We start from the raw sequence: 16,760 nt of genomic DNA on the forward strand, positions 1-16,760 counted from the left end.
TACCTCTGACTTCTCTGCCAAGGCCTCTTCCTCTCCTTACAACTCCTCTTCCTCGGGATCCTATGCCATGGTCACTTCTTTTCCTTACGTGCTTTTGGCCTCTTTGATCCATGCTTGCAAATAGCAACACAGAGGTAAAATCTTTTACAGATGGATGAGGACTGATTGCTGATTGAAGAGTTGTGCAAAGGAGTTTCACACAGGTGCACTAGAGATTCATAATTATGCAAGTACTTTCTATCATCTGTGAATAGATGCTTTCCTTTTGTTCAACACAGATAATCCAATAGAGTTTGAGGTCTTTCAATGAGATCTGTTGTAACTGTTTTGATGTTTTGTTACCATAAGTGTAAACACATTGGCAAGAGAAGACTTCTGCTTGCTAAGAAAGTGATGATGAAGATCAAGTGGATCCCAGGTTCATTAAGCATGTTTTAGAAAATGAGAAAAAACTATAAGGTGATTTTTGTTCAACAAAGAATGTATGTGTATTGTATCCAATCAGATGGAAAAAGTTAAAACAAACTTGCATTTTGGTCATCAGTTGTGAGTTTTGTGTCTAGAGTTTTGAAATTAAGATTCTCAAATTAATACCAAAGTGATAAAAAACAGTGTTTTGGGAACTGACATCGAAACAACCCACAGACGCTTTGTTGTTGACTTGTTCTCTGTGCTGGATAAAATTGAAATAATCTATGGCCATCCAGTATTGTGAGGAGTTTCTTTAGACCTTTTTTCCGCCTGCTGTTTTCCCTGAAAAGTGGACTTATCAACAAGGCCACAGATTTGTATGTGATCTAAGTGGGATTCAAACCCAACCTAGGTGTAGGTAGTGAGCCACAAAAGACCACTACGGTGGACAAAACTCAACACAGCATCAGGACAATATCATTGGACAATGAGCAACTGTTCCTATCGCACAGAAAGTACAGGATTTTTTCAGTATTCTTTCAGGAAAGATATTGCCAGTGTTTATATGGGGGTCATGTACCCATATAAACGTTTCCCGCAATGTTGGTGGCATGGGCAATTTACACATTTGTGGTTGACGTGATAAAATGTGATATCACCTGCCTGTACGTTTTCTTCAAAGATGATGGATGAGGACCAAGCTTTGTTTTTATTTACTGTTTTTCCCAATCAATTTGACTAATTTCTCCAAACTCAGGTAACTGCTTTCAAAAGGGTTACCACAGGAAAATTAACACAATCTTATGTTGGCGAAACAGATCAATATTCACTGCATAATGAAGCATTGCATTTTATTCTAGTAATGCATTTATTAAAAATAAACACTAACATCAAATCTACAAGTATGTTCTCTGTTGAGTTGATGACAAATTCAGCTGTAGATACACAAATAATTGAATGAAAATAGATTTTTCGTGAAGTACTTAAATGAGGAGTTCAGTTGTATAACAATGAGTTTTTGCCCCCCAAAAATGATTATTTTGTAAATTAATACGTACAGTGGATATAAAAAGTCTCCACACCCCTGTTAAAATGTCAGGTTTAGTGATGTACAGTGGGGAGAACAAGTATTTGATACACTGCCGATTTTGCAGGTTTTCCTACTTACAAAGCATGTAGTCTCAATTTTTTATATAGGTACACTTCAAATCCAGAAAATCACATTGTATGATTTTTAAATAATACATTTGCATTTTATTTCATGAAATATTTTAATCTGATCAGAACATTTTAAATAAAAATCTCACAATAACCTGGTTGCATAAGTGTGAACACCCTCTCATAACTGGGGATGTGGAATGTGAAATAACCAATCACATTCAAACTCATATTAAAGTCATTACACACCAGCCATAATTTAAAGTGACTCTGATTAATCACAAATAAAGTTCAGCTGTTCTAGTAGGAGTTTCCTGTACATGGCAGCAGTTCAGCATGTGCAGAATGTTGTTTCATTTTAATGTAAGTGTAGCCATCTGACAAGGTGTTACTGGAGCACAAGCACTAGCAGCTCCTGGCTCTGCCCAAGTATTGATTATTGTTTTGGATGCTAGCCTTTTTCAGAAATGTTATAGGGAAAGATATGACAGTTTTTCCTGAAAGAGTAGTAGGTCAGACTGCAACACTGCATGTGCACTGGATTCAAATTTATTTGCTAATCCTTCTTAGTTTTTGTTAACAATTATTAGTTTTCGGATTTTCTACCTATGTTTGTGAAACTGTATGCACATATTTGTTGACTGTGATTTGTATTTGACAGTTGCATTATATATTTGTTACACACAGTATATATTTGTGAATAGCTACTTACAAGTTTACAAAATGTTGTTATAAATCTATCTCCATAGTTTTTTAATTTCATTGTTTTCCCCCTCAAAGATTTCAGTTTGTTTTTCAATTGAATTGTTCATGTTATAGGTCACATTAAAGGTTGAAAAGGTTCTGACATGATTTATCTTTGTCTCATTCTTTTACACATCACAAGTGGTGTGTACATGTTTATATCCACTGTAAGTAAATACATGTACTGCAATCACTGAATCGATGAACTTTATTGATCCTGCCTCTCAGTTACATCTGGCCAGAGAATTTCATAAACACCACAGCATATATTTTCACAAGTCATGCATCGTGGGAAAGAACGCTGTGAATGCTAGATCCATCTTTGACATGGTCGTACCTCAATTTTTCCAACGGGCCTCTTCCATCGCTTGAAGAAGACTTACTTGGTTGTAAGGGTTGCGATCATATACTTTACACCTTCAAGAGGAGAAGAACCCCTCAATTGGATTCAGGAAAGGAGAATATGGTAGAATGAACACCATCCTGAAATGTGGGTGATTCTCAAACCACTCTGGCACCAGTGCTGAACACTGGAGTTGGACATTGTCCCAAACAACTACAAAATTCCACTCCATTTGCTCCTGATCACCCTGCGGAAAGAGAATTTTACTGTGGAAGTTCAAAAAATGTAGGAGCCTTTCTGTGTTGTATGGCCCCAAGACAGATCTATGTGCCACAACACCAGTGGTAGAAATTGAGGCACACAAAGTAATGTTGCCTTGACTTTGTGCAGGGACATTAAATGTGGCATGATGGCCAATCTCATTTCTCACTCTTCTCCTCCTTTTGAAGATTGAAACCAGCTTCATCAATATACAGGTACTCATTATGAGTTGCCCTGCTACCCAACTCCAAAATTCTCTAGAGTATAAAGAACACAAGGTACACTACTGTAAGTTCATTTTTTACAGTAATGGCATTGATTCTAAAGTTGATACTACTGTAAACAGTTGCTGAAGTCTGAGTCCCCACTTTGATGCAGCACTATGCAGAGAGATACCTGAATCTTTTCACTTAGATTGGAATAGTATACATAGTGGACACATAATATCAAGGAAAAAATATCATTGTGTTCACAGTAAAGGTGCAGTAATTGGTTGCACGTACTTGAACAAACTGGAATCGTAACTCTTTCACTCTAACGGAGTTCCTCTCAAAGGGCACTTTGTATACCTGCTTCATTCGGATGGCATTTCTCCTTAGATCACAATAAATGGTGGAGAGACTGCATTGATGAATATTGTGGAATAATTGATTGTCCTGTTTTATTCTTTTGTTGAATTTCTTTGAGGCAGAGTTTTTTTTTCCTAGACTACCATGTCAACAATGACATACTCTAGTTCAATTGAAAATAGACTTGTTCGTCCACCTGAATGTTCATAAACTTCAATTCTGAATAATGTTTGTACAAGCAGAACAATTTACTGTGCAAAACTAGAACTACATAAAACAGAACAACATAGACTTTCACTGTAGAATGGTATAGTAACTAACTTGTTTTCCTTCTGAAATGTGTGGATATTTGAAGCCACTGTGGATCTGTTAATTTTGGGCTGAACTCTCTGCCCAGCCTCTCTCAAGGAGAGGCCATGATTTATGGTCAAGTGTGGCTCTGATTTAAGTAAAAACATGTCTGTACCCTCCTTCTACTCTCCTCCCTCCTCTTACACCTTGGTAACCCTAACCCTCCCCTTCCTCTCTGTCCATGTCTTCTTATATTTTCTTCTCTTGATCTTTCCACTATTTCAATGCCCTCCAATGTACCCATCTCTTCTGCCTTTACTCCTCCCTCTTCTCCTCTTCTTACATCCTCAGCTCTTCTTGATTCTTCTCCTATATCCTCAGCTCTTCTTGATTCTTCTCCTACATCCTCAACTCTTCTTGATTCTTCTCCTACATCCTCAGCATTTTTGTAAAGTTCAATAAAAAGAGCTGCAAATGTCTTTTCCTGATATATTAAAGTTTTGGTTGGCTCTAAGAACTAATGTAAAAACATTTGAGAATGGTGTGCACAGTGTTTTGAGAAAATCATGCATGTGATTTGTATCTTATATTAAATAAAGGAAAATGTACAATCTGTTTAGGACAATTACAAAGTGTTCAGTTTGGAGATTTTTTTTTTATTGTGTAGCTTTAGAGCACTAAACTGCATTGGATAGAGTATATTAAATAAATTAACCAATTTAATTATTGGTTGACTACAAGGTCTGAGGGGTGTTTTCAATAATACAAGAAAAGTTGTATTTCTGGATCTCCCTCTTTTTTTTACCTGGTAGATGACAGTATAAAAACTATACAGCAAGACACAGAGATGTGTCTAGACAATAGACACAGACGACAACTTGACAAAACTACAATAAACAGGCACATCTACAAATGGCAGTCTTACCTAACTCAGGTCACTGTGAACCTTCCATTCACAGGTTTGTTATACAGAAAAAGTTGTAGTAAATATGTGGGATCTCTATTTGTTTGACATGCACTCTCTTTCTGCATTCACAAGCTATTACTTCAGCTGTTCTGATTATTGTTCTGGTATTGGGAGAAATTATAATCCAGACCTTGAAGATCACAGACTGGCAATGATAGATCGCAACTGCCCTCTACAGGCCAGACCTGATATCTGACATCTGAGTTCACCACATAACCAGGAAGTCACAGAAAACAAACCACTCCTCTGAAAAGAAACTGTTCAAGGAAAACAAAACTAATCTCTAGTTCTTCTTCTCTGTTTGTATGTGTGTGAAAAATGACAGAGGCCGTGAGCTCAATTAGTTGTTCGATCTGTTTAGATCTACTGAAGGATCCAGTAACTATTCCCTGTGGACACAGCTACTGTATGGTCTGTATTAAGGACTGTTTGGATCAGGAAGATGACAAGGGAATCTACAGCTGCCCCCAGTGCAGACAGACCTTCATACCAAGACCTGTTCTAAACAGGAACACCATCCTGGCTGAATTGGTGGAGAATCTGAAGAAGACAAGACTCCAAGCTTCTCCTCCTGATCATTATTATGCTGGACCTGGAGATGTGGAGTGTGATTTCTGCACTGGGAGAAAACTCAAAGCTGTCAAGTCCTGTCTGGTGTGTCTGGCCTCTTACTGTGAGTCTCGCCTCCAGCCTCACTATGAATCTCCTGCCTTTAAAAAGCACAAGTTGGTCCAAGCCTCCAAACAACTACAGGAGAAGATCTGTTCTAATCATGACAAACTACTGGAGATTTACTGTCGTACTGATCAGCAGTGCATCTGTTATCTTTGTACAATGGATGAACATAAAGGACATGATACAGTCTCAGCTGCATCAGAAAGGACTGAGAAACAAGTAAGACAGGAACTCTACAGTATTGGATAAAACATATATGTTGTGTGTGGATGTGGGTGTATTTGATATAAAATATATTTTGTTTGCGGGTGTGTTTGTAGCTACACCGTGAGAAATCTAAGGACCTTACATACGCATTGCTATTATATCTTACGTATTATACAACGCTAATGTAAATCTCACCCTTTGACTGGAATCAGTAGAATTCAGTAAGAATCTATATAGGGAATAAGAGGGTTTGGTGTATTACAGATGTACATGGCTGAGGTACGTTTTGTTCATGTGCAATGCAATACTGAATAGGACAGGCAAGGTGGCCTAGTGGTCAGGGAATCTAACTAATGTCTTTAATGTCCCTGGTTCTGACCCCCCAAATGTCAAGGTGATACTGTATCTATGTCAGTCAGTTCCTGATCAAGACAGTTCATCCTAATTGCTTCTGCCTCCCCTGTAACATTTCCCCAGGTGGTTGATATGAAAGGAACTGGATCATAATCAACTTGCCTGGTTAAACGATGGTTAAAGTAAAGCCTTAATCTTATTCGTCTGGTTCAGATACAACGTTCTGTAGTTGACAGTCGGATCAAACATGGTGACCAAGGATCTGAGATCAGAGTGATAATATGTACCGACTATATATACAGACTATATATTCCGACTATAACCAAAATGTTAAGAAAGAAGAACGTATCCTGATAACATTAATAAATGTGATATAATTAAAAATTGCTACACTTTGCTGATTACATTTGTTTATGATGTATTTATCTGCAGAGACAGTTTGGGGAGAAACATTTGGAATCCCAGAAGAGAATTGGGGAGAGAGAGAAGAAGATTCAGGAGTTGAGACAGACTGTGGAAACTGAAGGTGAGTGTTGTGGCTGATATAAATACATGTACAGGACCAATCAGAAGTTTGGACACACCCACTGAATGGATTAGTGTATCTCAACATTTGACTGTCACTGTATATTTACATTTACAATCTGAATGTAATCATGGGGATAACAGAGTGAATTAACTTAAATTGGACCCCCTTCTCTCTCTGTGTGCTAACAGCACTCTGCACAGGCAGCAGTGGAGGACAGTGAGAGGATCTTTACTGAGCTGATCCACTACCTTGAGAAAAGACGCTCTGAGTTGAAGGAGCTGATCAGAGCGCAGGAGAAGGCTGAAGTGAGTCGGGCTGAAGGACTCTTGGAACAACTGGAGCAGGAGGTTGCTGAGCTGAGGAGGAGAGATGTTGAGTTGAAGAAGCTCTAACACACAGAGGATCACATCCATTTCCTCCAGGTGACATCACTAACTTACCTTACAATACTCTGTAATGGATCCCTCTTGACTTCTTTTCCAGTGAAATGGACTGGTGCTTAATTCACTGTCAAAACCTATTGCTACTATCCCTCTCTGTAGAGTTTCCAGTCTCTCTGTGTCTCTCCTGGATCTGAGGTCTTACCCAGTATCACTGTCTATCCACACATTTCCTTTGAGCATGTCAAGAAATCAGTCTCTGAACTGAAACATCAAATACAGGATGTATGCAAAAAGGAAATGGACAGGATATCTTGGGAAGGTTGGTCAAAATTATTAAATATAATTATTATTATTAATATTAAACGTTGTTTTTACTTGTCTTAGAACTACGTCTAATGTTATAAAGCAACCACTATTATTTTGGGGAGGACATCATGAAAGAAAATACACAATATTAATAGATTATTGTAATATCTGTTTGTCTTGGCGGGTAACAATCAGACAAAACTCAAATGGTCCATATACAAAATATTGTCATCAAAACACTTATTCAAAAAGTGGAGGAGGAGGAGAAGAAATGACAAAAATAGGAGAAGAAGAAAGGGGGAAGCATAAGGAAATGAGCAGAAGAGTATGAATGACCTCAATATCAGTCACTGTCACCTTAACAACTTGGTTCTAGTCAGTGACCAAAATCAAAGCCATGACAGACTGGCCTGAACCACTGGAACTCATGTACAATTATATACAAATATAGTCCATCTATAGTCCATCTCCCCTCTAGTTACCTGTATGTAGATTACTAGTGGACATGATTAATGTGGACCTGTGATATATAAGTCTGTCTGTCTCCATAGTGACTACAGGTCAGATTGGACCAACTGCTGAGCCCAAGACCAGAGAGGATTTCTTAACATGTGAGGAAATACAACCACACACACACAACTGCGCACACACACACACACACACACACACACACACACACACACACACACACACAAAGAGACAGAGACTCTCCTTTACAAAAGATACTAAAATACACTCAAATAACAAACACCTAAACCAAACACACCCGCCCACCTCATGGATTTCACCTCTTCTAGGGAGGAAACATGGGACACCTTCACACACACAGTGTACATGGCCTTCTTCCCCACAGCCCTGAACTCCCTCAGCTCAGGGGTTTGAATGAAAGAAGTTTCACATCCTCTTCAAACATCCCAGCAGCAACACCACATTGAGCTCAGGGAAAACGTAATCCAGGCTGTCCATCCACCAATCAGAGAAGAAGAAGTCAGCCACAGACCATTGATGAGATGCTGGCAAGGAATCAGAACTCAGCCACGACCTTCCTCCCCAAACGATAAGACCGGATCCCTGCTCTCTCTCCCAACTCCTCCAATGATCTGTTCTGCATCAGATGCCCCAGCTTCATACACCCCACTCCCCGAAGGCATGAGTGAAGGTTGGCTGAATTCAAAGCACGGGACTGAGGACCACATAGCGAAACCAATCAAGGGCTCTAATAGTCTCTCTAACCTCAACATTAGACAGAGCAGTAGACTGTTGAATAAACACACATTTGGGTCTTCCCAACCTCCCACTGTTGTCTCAAGGACTCAAAATTCCTTTTCAAAGCCCTCCATCGTCCCCAAAACAAAACCTTTCATAAAACATGATATCTTCTAACAACTTAATATTAAAATATCAATGTGACATTGACCGTCGTGGACAGGACAATTAAAAATCAACAGTAATAATAATATGATCTGAAAACCCCACAGGAAACATGTCACACCACACCACTCTACTAGAGTAGCGTTCTGAAACATATAACCTGTCTAACCTTGCTCATTTGACCATCAGTCATTTTTAACCATGTGTACTGACTAACATTGGCATTTCTCACTCTCCATACATCAGAAAGATCAAACTCAGTCAACACACCAGACAGACAGGACACAGAATTCAGATGAGGTTCCAACCCTGTGTGATCAACAGTAAAATCCACTGTACAGTTCCAGTCCCCCAAAACCAAACATCCCTGTTGATCACATTGTCATAAAGAAACCTTTATCTTATCAAATACAGCAATGCACTGTGTTCCCTCATTTGGAGCATAAACACTCAAAAATAAAACAAAACTCCCATAACATCCACCTTGACCAATAAGACCCGGCCCTTGTCAATTTCAGTTATAGATATTACAGTCATCCCCAAACCAGAGGAAAACAAAATAGCCACTCCAGTACTAAAATGTGTACCATGACTAAGCACATGCTGCCCCCCCCACCACATGCCCCAGTCAACATCATTAGCTTCATCACTATGTGTCTCCTGTAGGAAAAGGACATTAAGTTGTTTCTATGTAATCACTTCCAATACCCAAGCCCTCTTATTTCAATTCCTCCCTCCATTAATATTAAGAGAACCAACCTTTAACACCTCCATAAAGAAAAGGGGGAAAACAGAAGAACACACAGAGAAAACAGAAAATGGGTGAAAGACACACTGGGATGTATGATATCCATTATTTTTTGGATTTTCTGAACAGCCCCGTCATGCACAGAAATCAGAAATCCACCAAGAGAAAAGGATGAATAAATTGAAAAGGGCCGCCAAAACTCCACACTCACTCACACCACTCCCAGCATGCACAGAGAGAGATAGGAGACACACACACACAGACACACACAGACAGACACACACACACAGAGGGAGAGACAGAGACAGACACACACACACACACACACACAGAGGGAGATACACACACCACACACACAAAGTAAGGGAGAGACATTGTCACTGACTTTGTTTTTCATCTTCTCAGATTCCTGCCAGCTGACATTGGATCCCAATACAGCAAATCAGTACCTGTGTCTGTCTGAGGGGAACAGAAAGGTGACACGGAGTAATAAGGTCCAGTCCTATCCTGACCATCCTGACAGATTTACCTCCTATTACCAGGTGTTGTGTAGAGAGGGTCTGTCTGGAGTCTGTTACTGGGAGGTAGAGTGGAGTGGGGGAGGGGTTGATGTAGCCGTCTCATATAAAGAGATCAGCAGGAAAGGAGATGGTGATGAATTTTGGTTTGGTGGTAATAATCAGTCCTGGGTGTTATCCTGTTCTACATCCAGATGCTCTTTCTGGCACAATAATCTCAAGACTGATATCCGTGTCCCCTGCTCCTCCAGAGTAGGAGTGTATCTGGACCACAGGGCAGGAACTCTGTCCTTCTACAGTGTCTCTGACACAATGACCCTCCTCCACAGAGTCCAGACCACATTCACTCAGCCACTCTATCCTGGGTTCGATGTTTGTTATGGATCTGTGAAGATACTGACAACTATTCAGTGATACATCTATCAGTCTGCTTGTATCAATGTATGAATGATTGACGATGGCTATAGATCGATTTAAGATTACAGATATCATATAGAACAGCATGATAGAGTTACACATTTGCATGTACACAGGTTTCAATCAAATCAAGGGGAATAGATTTTGCCAGAGGTCTGAGTTCCTGAATGAACACATAATGAGACATGCCCCTCAATGGTGAAGGGAGTAGATTGACAGCTGAAATGGACCAATCATCATAAGGTTTAGTTTAGTCAGTGTCTACAACCCTGCTGAACTATTTTAACAGAGAAGATTCTTCTTAAACTATGGGATTTGTTTTGAGTTGGTTGTTTATCTGTCAACAGAAATACATTTGTAAATATGTGCCATGTGTATTTAAAGCATTATTCATTGTTGTACAAAACATATTTTATTTTGATTATGAAATGTTTTGAACATAATGTAATTATTGACTGTGTAGAATGTTTCTGTGTGAGGTGATTTCAGGTAAACAGAGTAACCTCTTATCTGTTGTCATCAAGTCTGATTGATGGGGCAGATTGTAGTTGATTCCTACATTTAATTAACATTTACCTTTGGTTCATGTTCAGCAAAAATCTGTTCAGTATTTTATGTGTGATCATAGATTTGGGAATCTTTCAGTAACAGTCATTTGTATACAGTATGTTATGCTTTGTAGTAAATTCCACCTTTACTTGTCTATAATTACTGTCCAGTTTAATTATGTAACATTTGGGACACGTTGTAGAGGGACTTGTTATTTTTATTTCAATTAAACTTAAGGAGGGATTTGCTGTAACTTTCATCATTATAAAGAGTTTGATTGAAAAAGATCTTTAAATGGATCATTGAATGGTCCCTGTATGTCCTCATGTTCTGTCATATAGTCTAGCATATAACATTTATTATCCTTAGACGGGAAAAGTCCTAAAACATAGGCTGGTGAAATTCATCACCAAAGTTAGTGGAGATAGTCAGACTCTGACAGATTGTGACATGGGGGATGACATTGAGAGTTCTGAAAATACACCACTGAAGACAGTCAACCAGGGTCAGAGACAGTCAACCAGGGTCAGAGACAGTCAACCAGGGTCAGAGATAGTCAACCAGGTTCAGAGACAGTCAACCAGGGTCAGAGACAGTCAACCAGGGTCAGAGACAGCCAACCAGGGTCAGAGACAGTCAACCAGGGTCAGAGACAGTCAACCAGGGTCAGAGATAGTCAACCAGGGTCAGAGACAGCCTAAGGAGAGTAAAGAGTTCAGTATCCTACAAGACAGAAAAAGGCTCCAGAATACTTAAAGGAGAACCAGTGTAAAGCTGTGTGAAATAATGACGAAAGTGAACATTATTATTATTATTATTATTTCTACAGAGTGGCTTATGGTGTACCTAAAACATTCAGAGAGGCTATGGACTCTAAGAAGTCAAAAATGATTTTGTTTTTACCTTGTTGGTCCAGGGATTCAAACCAGCAACCTCTCAGTTATTTGTCGTACACGCTTTAACTATTAGAGTATCATAAGAAGAGGTAAGAGGTAAGAGGTAAGATATAAGGTCTGAGTCTGTTATAGTCTGAATCTGTGATAATACACAACCTGATGGACTCAGAGGACAGAGGTAAGGTATAAGGTCTGAGTCTGTTATAATGTTATAGGCTAAAGCCACCTTCTCCATATAACTGTCCCACTCACCCCATAGTAAAGCTTAGCCAGCAGGTCAACTGGAGTTCTGTTAGAACATTCAACCATTCCATCTAACCATGGGGTTGTATGAGGTAATGAGTGTCAGATAAACCCCCAGCAGCTAAGACAACATCTGAATTATTTTTATCATATTCCCATTTACATTTGTAAATCTCTCCTCAATGGGTCCAGTTCCAACGCCCACTTGTGCCTCCAGTTGGGTTGTTATCTATCAGGATTGGTCTCAGAACCAGCAGAGGCTTGTGGTCTGTTATGATGGTAAATGAGGCCTGGCTCAAGTAGTGCCTGAACTCACCAACCACACAAATACACACAACTCCCAGTCTAATGTGGACCAGCACTTCTCAGCTGCTGCCAGTGTGGGACTGGAGTCAGACAACACTTACTTGACACCATCAATTCTGCACAAGTACTGTCCTGACCGGCTGTAGATAGATGACCATTTATACATGAAGGGTAAGTTAAAGTCTGGTAGTGTATTAACAAGGAACACAACAGTATGTACTGCAGGTGATTAAAGGAAGTCTGACATTCTGTCAATAGAAGTTTCAGAACAGTCTGTGTTCTAGCTGTAGGACATATTGTGTTCTAGCTGTGGGACATTCTGTGTTCTAGCTGTAGGACATACTGTGATCTAGCTGTAGGACGTATTGTGTTCTAGCTGTAGGATATACTTTGTTCTAGCTTTAAGACGTATTGTGTTCTACCTGTAGGACATTCTGTGTTCTAGCTGTAGGACATACTGTGTTCTAGCTGTAGGACGTATTGTGTTCTAGCTGTAGGACGTAATGTGTTCTAGCTGTAGGATATTCTGTATTCTAGATGTAGGACATGCTGTGTTCTAGCTGTAGGACATACTGTGTTCTAGCTGTAGGACGTATTGTGTTCTAGCTGTAGGACATACTGTGTTCTAGCTGTAGGGTGTATTGTGTTCTAGCTGTAGGACGTATTGTGTTCTAGCTGTAGGACATACTGTGTTCTAGCTGTAGGGTGTATTGTGTTCTAGCTTTAGGACGTATTGTGTTCTAGCTGTAGGACATACTGTGTTCTAGCTGTAGGGTGTATTGTGTTCTAGCTGTAGGACATACTTTGTTCTAGCTGTAAGACGTATTGTGTTCTAGCTGTAGGACATTCTGTGTTCTAGCTGTAGGACATACTCTGTTCTAGCTGTAGGACATATTGTGTTCTAGCTGTGGGACATTCTGTGTTCTTGCTGTAGGACATACTTTGTTCTAGCTGTAGGACGTATTATGTTCTAGCTGTGGGATATACTTTGTTCTAGGACATACTGTGTTCTAGCTGTAGGACATACTGTGTTCTAGCTGTATGACCAATACACTGGTTACACTGTATGTTATGTATATGAGCAATACACTGGTTACACTGTATCTTATGAATATGACCAATACACTGGTTACACTGTATCTTATATATATGACCAATATACTGGTTACACTATATCTTATGTATATGACCAATACACTGGTTACACTGTATCTTATGTATATGACCAATACACTTGTTACTATGTATCTTATGTAAATGACCAATACACTGGTTACACTGTATCTTATATATATGACCAATAAACTGGTTACACTGTATCTTATCTATATGACCAATACACTGGTTACACTGTATCTTATGTATATGACCAATTAACTGGTTACATTGTATCTTATGTATATGACCAATACACTGGTTACACTGTGTCTTATCTATATGACCAATACACTGGTTACACTGTATCTTATGTATATGACCAATACACTGGTTACACTGTATCTTATGTATATGACCAATACACTGGTTACACTGTATCTTATGTATATGACCAATACACTGGTTACACTGTATCTTATGTATATGACCAATACACTGGTTACACTGTATCTTATGTATATGACCAATACACTAGTTACACTGTATCTTATGTATATGACCAATACACTGGTTACACTGTATCTTATGTATATGACCAATACACTGGTTACACTGTATCTGATGTATATGACCAATACACTGGTTACACTGTATCTTATGTATATGACCAATACACTGGTTACACTGTATCTTATGAATATGACCAATACACTGGTTACACTGTATCTTATGTATATGACCAATACACTGGTTACACTGTATCTTATGTATATGACCAATACACTAGTTACACTGTATCTTATGTATATGACCAATACACTGGTTACACTGTATCTTATGTATATGACCAATACACTGGTTACACTGTATCTTATGTATATGACCAATACACTAGTTACACTGTATCTGATATATATGACCAATACACTGGTTACACTGTATCTGATGTATATGACCAATACACTGGTTACACTGTATCTGATGTATATGACTGTAGTGGCCATTTGTCACAAACAGACGAAAGATTAAACTTAAATCAAATCTTAAACGACAACTTCAAGCACCCTGGGCAGGTAATGTACGCAAGCAAGAAATGACTGTATTCCAGACTGGATTCGGTGTTCTGGCTGGTTTATATGTTCCAACTGAGCAAACATTACAGCATCCCTCAAGAAAGAGAATGATAGAGCAGACAAAGAGAGAGAGAAAGTCAGTTCATGTGATCACAATGCTGCCTCCAGCAGCAGGCACAGCTTCGTCACAGGTCACTCTAAAATGCTGTTCTTCGTTTGGAGGTGGACAGAGCGCACAACCCCATTCACATCTGATCTGACATCCAAAACTTTCCCCATCATCCAAGATCCTCTTGAAGCTGTAGCATCTGCCACAAGAACAATATCTCCAGGTATAAGATTTCTTCTTAGTGGTGTCCACTTTTGTCTCTGTTGCATCAATGGCAGGTAAATCCATCTCTTCCAGAAGAGTTCTGCCATGTACTGTATCTGCTTCCATCTTTTTCTGACATACAGATCCTTTCTGTCAAACAATCCTGGTGGCATAATTGGTTTACCTTTCAACAACAGAATGTGATTTGGTGTCAAAGCTTCCAGGTCATTTAGATCATCTGAGGCCCTTGTAATAGGCCTGTCATTCAATATTGCTTCAACTTCGCAATAAATTGTTTGGAGTGTGTAGATGTAGTGATTGTATGAGTTAGTTAACTGTTGTAAGCTGTTGTAACCAATGTAGATGTATTGATTGTATAAGTTAGTGAACTGTTATAAGCTGTTGTAACCAATGAAACAAAATATTAACCCTCCTATTATGCTAAAAAAAAATGACATCCATTATGTTATGGGTCAAATTGACCCGCACAGTTTAAACACTCAAGACAGTCAAAGAATTAAGTAAAAACAGCAACAACTTCATTTTGTCTAATCAGACATTTCAGAAAGAAGAAATACAAGACATTTAATATTTTTTTAACGATGTTTAAGAACTATTTGTTAAACATATTTCCTTTCTCACAAACAAGATTTTTCAGTTTCCCCAAGTAGGCTTTTTTCCCCCTATTGGTCCATATTATCCCTTCAGTCTTTCTCTCTACATGTTGAACACAATGTGTGTGTGTGCTTTCTGCAGATGTATTTATTGCATTCTACACAAATGGTGCTTGTTTTACTGACTTGTCAAGGGGGGCAGAGCTGGCATCTTTTCCGTTTCTTGCCACTGCCTGTATCCACTGGATCCATTTCTGGTTGATTGGAGGCATGTCTTGATGGTCCAGCTAGAATTTTCTGGACGGCAGCTGCTGTCGATCGAGGAGGCCGGACTTTCTTCTGGATCTTGGGAGTGATGAGAGCTTTGCTGAGCTCCTCTAGGAAAAGCCGGCGTCAGTACAATTTGCCACCATTTCTTTGCTGGTTGATTTCAGTCCACAGGACATAGGCATTGTAAGCAGACACATCCACAATGTTGTAGAAAATCACCAAAGGCCAGCGGGCAGTCATGCGCTGACAACTATATGTTGCTGTGACTTTATCCAAATTGTCAACTCCTCCTTTGGTGGAATTGTAGTCCAGTATGATTTGTGGCTTGATATCCTCTCTTGCGCTCAGCGATGCATCTTTGTGCATTGTACTCATTACAAAAACATACTTCTTTGGGCAGTACGAAACGACGCGTTTTCAGAGAAAGGAAATTTAGAGGAATGATCCGATCCAGTGGCTTCCAGTTCTCTTGAAACATATGGCTCCCCTCCAAGTTGGTCATGTCCAGTACAATCTTCTCTATTGCTAGGGGTAAAAAGAACTCAAAAGCTGATTGTATGTCATGGACTCGAGTGACAGCCAATCGTGTAGGCCCTGGAACCATTTTTATTACATTGGAAGCTGAGAGTCTACCTTGACCTCGTTGTGGTGACGGTGACCATTCAATATGACCATCTTTAGACTTCCATATCTTCCCTTCTCTTGATGGTTGTTGCATGCTCTCTCTCTCATCTGATGGTGGGGATGGTACGGCAGACTCCTCCTCTGAATCCTCTTCACTGAAGACAAAATCTGGATCATCAACAGCATTGTCCTCTATCTCTGAAATGTCCTCTGTCTCTGAAACCTCTTCTTTTTCATTGTCACAATCCAGAATATGTGATAAGACTTCATTGATTGAAAATCTTTTGGAGCTCATTTTTGAGTGTCTGTGTCAGTGACCTGCCGCTCTCACACTGAGGAGAAGCTTGGGAACACCCAAACACAATTCTAAAAGTGCAACCAGGACCAGTCAAAATAAAAGAAATCAAAGACACTTTTTTATTTTGCACCTGTGCAAATATATATACACATGAAAGCCTCCGGGTCAAAATGACCCACAACATCATGTTTGTATACAAAATCTACACAGACATTCCACAACAC

At 39.4% G+C, this 16,760-nt stretch overlaps 1 pseudogene; it reads left to right on the top strand.

The window, feature by feature from the left end:
• The first annotated feature begins 5,004 nt into the window (after positions 1 to 5,004).
• Positions 5,005 to 11,137, top strand: LOC105009758 (annotated as a pseudogene).
• Positions 11,138 to 16,760: the final 5,623 nt, after the last annotated feature.

The sequence above is a fragment of the Esox lucius genome, chromosome 5, assembly GCF_011004845.1.
Source record: "Esox lucius isolate fEsoLuc1 chromosome 5, fEsoLuc1.pri, whole genome shotgun sequence".
Classification (NCBI taxonomy): Eukaryota; Metazoa; Chordata; class Actinopteri; order Esociformes; family Esocidae; genus Esox; species Esox lucius.